Source organism: Microtus oregoni, unplaced genomic scaffold (genome assembly GCF_018167655.1).
Source record: "Microtus oregoni isolate MIOR12 unplaced genomic scaffold, Mior012 000055F_ref0000237, whole genome shotgun sequence".
NCBI classification, from domain to species: domain Eukaryota; kingdom Metazoa; phylum Chordata; class Mammalia; order Rodentia; family Cricetidae; genus Microtus; species Microtus oregoni.
Genome location: NW_024543831.1, coordinates 13316890 through 13322889, shown reverse-complemented (window position 1 = coordinate 13322889; position 6000 = coordinate 13316890).

The window sequence follows — 6000 nt, the reverse complement described above, 5'->3', positions numbered from 1 at the left end:
AGAGGGGCAGATTCAGGATGTCCGCACGTGGGAGGTGAAACTGGATGGTCCAGATGATGGTCCGCAAGGTCTGGGTTTGTGAATTAGTTCTGAGAATAATAGAAGGTAGAACTCAGATATAGCTAGCATAATTTATTGGTACAACACATGCCTTATTTTTTAAATTTATGTATGTGCACCATGTGTGTGCAGTGCCCTTGGAGGTCAGAAGAAGGTGGGGGATCCTCTGGAACTGGAGTTACAGGCAGCAGTAAGCTGGGAACCAGATGGAGTCCTCCTCAAGAACAGCAAGTGCTCTCACCCACGGAGCCATCTCTCTAGCCCCTGCTTCGTCTGTTTTGATGCAGACTCAGAGATTTAGGCTAGCAGGGATCATCTGGTCACTTCTGTTACCAGTCTTCCAAGGAGATACACGTGACTAGCTGAGAACCAGAGGACCTGTGCCAACAGCTTTTCAACGTACATAAGGCAGATAGATCCAAATCCCCATTTAATAGATGGCAAAAACAAGTCTACAAAAGAGGCAAGTCTGTTTCAGGCCACAGCAGTGTTAACAGTGGGAAGCAGCTTCTGAAGTACTCAGAACTTTGGTTGTCCCAGCTGGGGAAAACGCTAGGCCTGCAAAGGAACCTCATGCCCATTGAAGTGGCATGAGGAGGGAGGAAAAGCACTTCAGGTTCAAGTTGCTAGTTTTGCAGAGTGTAAAATTACCGCACAAGTCCTAGAGAATAAACAGAGTTAACACCCCATTAAATACAATGGACTTTCGCTGTGCGCGCCAGACGTGCTAGGACTGAAACTAGCTGAGCAGGAGGGAAATGTATCACACCCGCTGCCTTCATGCTTCCAAAGAAGAAAAATCCAGAGCAGGGGGAAGAAAGCGCCGGCAGCAGCTCTGCAGGCTCAGAGCTGAGGACCTGGTAATGAAGTCTTTCTGGAAGGTAGGAAGAGCTGTATGCAGTGTGCTATTTTTAAACCTGCTGTAGTGGCAGTTGTATTCCTGCCCTGGCACTTTCTCTTGCAGAGGAGGGGCTCGGGGAACGCAGCCAGGAATTTAGATGCTATTTATTGTATTTCCTTTTATCAGTCAAATGATTTTCTTATTTCCCACGTAGATAAAGATCTTGCGCTCACAGCTTCGGCTTGTTGACCTTGTCAGGACTGCTGTGCTGTCTGGAAATTGGTCCCAGAGAGAGAAAAGGGCATTGTTGTTAGGGGCTGCTTGGTGGATTGGGTTTTCGGTTCTCCCAGCAGAGAGGAGCTCAGTTTGCCAAATATAAATAAATAAAAACCTTCCCCTCAAAACAGAAACTGATTGTCTTATGCCTTCCTTTTTCTCGTGCAAAACTGAAAGGTTGTCCAATAAGTTTGCTTGAGTAGCCTTCTGCACCTGGCTTTTCAGGAGCACACAGACACACACAGACACAGACACAGACACACACACACACACACACACACCTCTCACCACATACTCACACCTCTCTCCCTTCTGTCCCTCCCCTCTTTTTCTCTCCTCCATCCCCCACTCTTTCTCCCTCTTTACTCCCCCTTCCTCTTCCTTCTCTCCCTTCCTTCCCCCTCTCTATTGCTCTCTTTTCCTCCCTCCCCTTCCACTTTCTACCCCCTCTCTTCCTCTTTTTTCCTCTCCCTTCCCTCCTCCCTCTTCCTTTCTACCCCCCACTCCATAACACACAGCGAATCTAGACTCTCCTTGGCAGGAAACAGGGCAGAGGGGCGGGGCCCTCTCTGTCTGGCTTGCCAGCTCCAGGCGGTAGAGATGCCAGTACGCCTGAGCTGAGCCATGGCAGCTTCCACTCTGCTGGAAGCCTCAGAGCTAGCCAGGCCTCTGCCAGCATCTTCCAGGGGCACAGTGAAGCCGCAGGGCTGCCTCTCGGCCAGAGGCCTCCTCGTGGGCACGCCACCCCTATTGTCTCGCCTGGCTGGGGGCTGCTGGCCAAATTTGCAGACAGAAGTCAGCGCCACTGCCTCTCACCTCGGAACTAGCTCAGCAGATGCTGCGGAAGGCTGGAGTTTTATTGCAAATCCTCATTTTTGGCTGGCTCACAGCTACAGAACATCAAAAGAACCAGCTAGTCTGAGGGCAGCCAGCGCCTTGCAGGCTCGCAGTGGGAAGAGTAAGGAGGTGCAGGCCTCCTCACGCTAGGGTGAGCCGAGGTTTTTAAGAACGCCAGCTTTCCAGACCCCACGGGTCCTTTTCTTCCACCGCGGTGCTTCCTGGTTGGGACAGCAGAGGGCGCTCCTCTGACAGCACTGCAACCCGGCCCGCCTTCCCACACATCTGGAAATGGGCTCTACCACTCTTAGGAAACACCAAAGGGCCAGGGATCTGTCTGTGTGAGATGTACTGGCACCCGAGTGCGCACGCATACACATCACTAATTCCACTTTCTCATGAGTTAGATTTCCCGTGAAGAGCTCTTGTGGAATGTGGGGAATTTGCCTCGCCAAGGCGGCCAGCACATCCTATTCTTGGGCTTGTCTGGCCCCGGTTGCAATGCTTGGACGGATCTCCTCTGGTCTGAAGACTTTGCCCTCCCCTCCCACGTGCAGTGGGGAAGAAAAACAGGAGGAGACCTCCCAGATCTTTTCCTCAAGGAAAGAGAGTTTAAAAAGTTCAGCGCTGACCTTATAGGCCTTCCTGATGTAGAAGTCCAAGACAACATCTTTCTAATTACAAGAGATTAGGCACGCCAAAATGACAAGCCAAGGATGGAGGAGTGCGAGGCTGAAGCCAGCCAAAAGCCCTAGTTGCTATTCTGAGACTGCACCCCAGACCTCTGAAAGCGGCATGCATTTAAATGTCCACATTTTCTGCAGAAGCCAGGAATCTCAACTTCTCTTGGCCAAACAACACATCCGTCTAATATGGTGTGGGAGAAATATGTTACATTCTTTATGAACAGAACGTTAACATCACCCAGAATCAATATTTATATCCAAGAACACAACGAACTGGCTTGTTTTGTACTGCATGAGTTTAAGATAGGGACATCGTGAAAGAGTGGGGAAGGCAGACAAGCTGAGGTTCAGGCATCCCAAAAGCCCCCCCCCCCCCCCCCCCCCCCCAGTCCTCCTGCCTCTTGGGACTGAAAGAAGAAAGTAGAACAGCAAGCAAGGCAGGAATCAATGCTGAGGCCCAGGAGGCCCAGGATGCGAGGCAGCATCCTGTAGGCAGGCAGGTCAAGGCCTCCTCCTGTCAAGTGAGGAGAGGAGGGCCAGGGCCAGGACCGTATCCGGCCTTTCTTGCTGAACTCAGACTAGGTGCTGACACAGAGCAGGGCATCTGGAGGAAAGTGACGCTGCTCCCACGGAGCTGCTGTTTGTGGACCAGGCAGTTACTTTAAGGTGAGGCAGGGACTGGGAGAGAGACCTAACCTTCCTACAGCCATCAATGTCTTTGTTTGCTCCTTCACATAGATTTTTTTTGTTTTTTTAACTTTTCTTCCCCTGGAGACAGCTTGGAGTCTGGAGTCAGCTACTTGTTCCCTCCATGTAAAATCTTTACCTAATTAAAACAAAAACGAAGGCCTTTCCCGGAAGATTTTGTGTTTCCTGGCAACATAGATTCTCAAAATGGGAGCTTCCTCTCCATCCTCAAGGCGAGGACTCAACGGGGCCTCCTTTTGCAGAGCAAGCTGGTCCTCTTCATTTTCAGATGAGGCACTGGCTGTGAGCCCTTGCAGGAACAGTACTTGTCTCTCGTTAAATACCTGGAGCTCATTACCTCATATCCTGCAGCAGTCTTTAGTGCCTTAATAGGCATGGTCAGCAGGAAGGGTCCTTTGGTTTAGAGGGAAGATTAAGGCCTGATTAATCTTGGCCCCATTTACTGTGGGTCAAGTCCTCAGACAGAGAAACCCCTCTTGGCAGAACCACAACATACATACTATATATATAATATATACACTATATATATATATATATATATATATATATATATATATATATATATATATAGTCTCTAGCCTTTCCTGTGTGTTGTTAGTGTTTAGTTGTTACAGTGTGCTTGGTCTGTCCTGTTATTTTCACCCAGTTCTTTTCTGTTTTGAGACAAGGTCTCACTCTGTGGTCCTGGCTGGCCTGGAACTCACTATGGATGCCAGACTGGTTTTGAACTCAGAGATCAGCCTGCTTCTGCCTTTAAGTGTTGGGATTAAAAGCTTTTGCCATCATGCCCAGCTTTTCATCCAGGTCTGGCAGATGACCAGTAAATATCCCAATCATATTTGCTTTGAAATCAGTTAAGATAAACAGATACTGCCATGCCAGAAGGAACGTTTAGCATGTTCTTCCCAGATGCATGGTTCCCTTGCTCAATCTCTTGCAGGAAACCTATGCAAGCACATGCTGTAACCACTGCAGAGATGCCAGCCGATTTAAGCCAGTAGAAAAGCTGCTTCTCTCCCTGCTCTTCTGGTGTCGAGGAAAGGGGAAAATAGTCAAGGTGGGCAGTAAGGCAAAGCATAGAACATGAAATCTTTACCCAGGGGTGGTAGATGTTGGCAGATGACTTTGCCTAAGCTTCTTCTAAGTCAACCCCATACCAACCAATGTCCAAACTTACCTCTCCAGCACTAGCCCATTCATAGTGCTATACACTATGCTAACACTCAACGCCTATATCTCCAGCTGGCATGCCACAAAGACCCCTGACTTCTGGCCACTTCCGTCTGTGCCAGTCTGCCTTTCTCTAAGCTCTCCAGCTCCATAAGTGGACCCTACTCATCAAAGCATCTCTTTCCATCCCTCCCACCTCTAACCCGTGCTCCATTTTGTTTTTTCTTTACCTCTATCTGGGATTACAGGCGTTCTCCACTATGCCCATCTTAGTTATGTTATTTAGGACTTTGTTAGGAAGCACAAACATGCCTATATAGCACATTTTTAATATTTTGAAAGCTATATTTTAATATAGTAGATTTCTTAAAGTGTTTTGAGACAGGGTCTTGCTCTGTAGCCCTGGCAGACCAGGAACTCACTCACTTTGTAGACCGACTGGCCTCAAACTCACAGAGATCCTCCTGCCTCTGCCTCTTGAGTGCTGGGATTAAAGGAGTGCGCCATGCCTGGCTCTTTTTTTAATGCAGTTGAAAACATGCTCTTGGAAGAGCTGTTCACAGCCCTCACTGGATTGCCACAGGGATTCATGACAAAAGAAAAAACAATGGCTGGGAACTTGTGAGCTAGTTCATTATCTTCTCATGCTGCTGCTTTGCAAAAACAGCTGTGATTGTTTTTCCTCTGCCTCAGATTACAAGTGAAGACCCTTAGCACGGCATCTGAAGCTCATTATAGCCTACTTCCCTAATCTTTCACTGTCTGCAGTACCCGGGAAGTACTCGGGGGCCCTGAACATCGCTGAACAAGAGCTCTACCACAGAGCTACCTGGCTCTTTCTAGTTTCTTCAAAAACAAACAAACAAACAAAAAAACAAAACAAAAGAAAAAACAACAGCAACAAAACTATCTTGCTGTAGTGCCCCACTCAAATATGTCATACTGGCAAAGCCCTCTTGTAGAACTCCCTGTAGCAGCACCATTGAGTCCTTTATTTGTATTTTCCAGAACACTCGGCTCACAGCCGTTTGATCATTTCTTGGACCCCATTGTAGTCAGCTTTTGTATCTTTTTCCTTAATTCTTGTTGTATTATGAACTAGCTCCCAGAGAAGAGGGACTTCCTCAGCTTTTCATCTGAAGCACACAGAAACATTTGAATGGAATGAACGACTACATCTAAACATTATTTTCCCAAGCGGTGAGTAAAATCCAGTGACCATATTAGTCTGCCTTAAAAAAAACCCAAACAAACCGAGAACTTCTTTTCATAAATAGAAGGCTTCTTAAAACATCCTCCAGCCTGGAGATAAATGGGTTCTCATCTCACATTCCGCTGCACAGGCCCAGCTGACGTGAGGGGGCCAAGTCATTGCAGCAGCCCGTGTCTTCTCATGTTACCCTTCTTTGAATGATGCCCAGT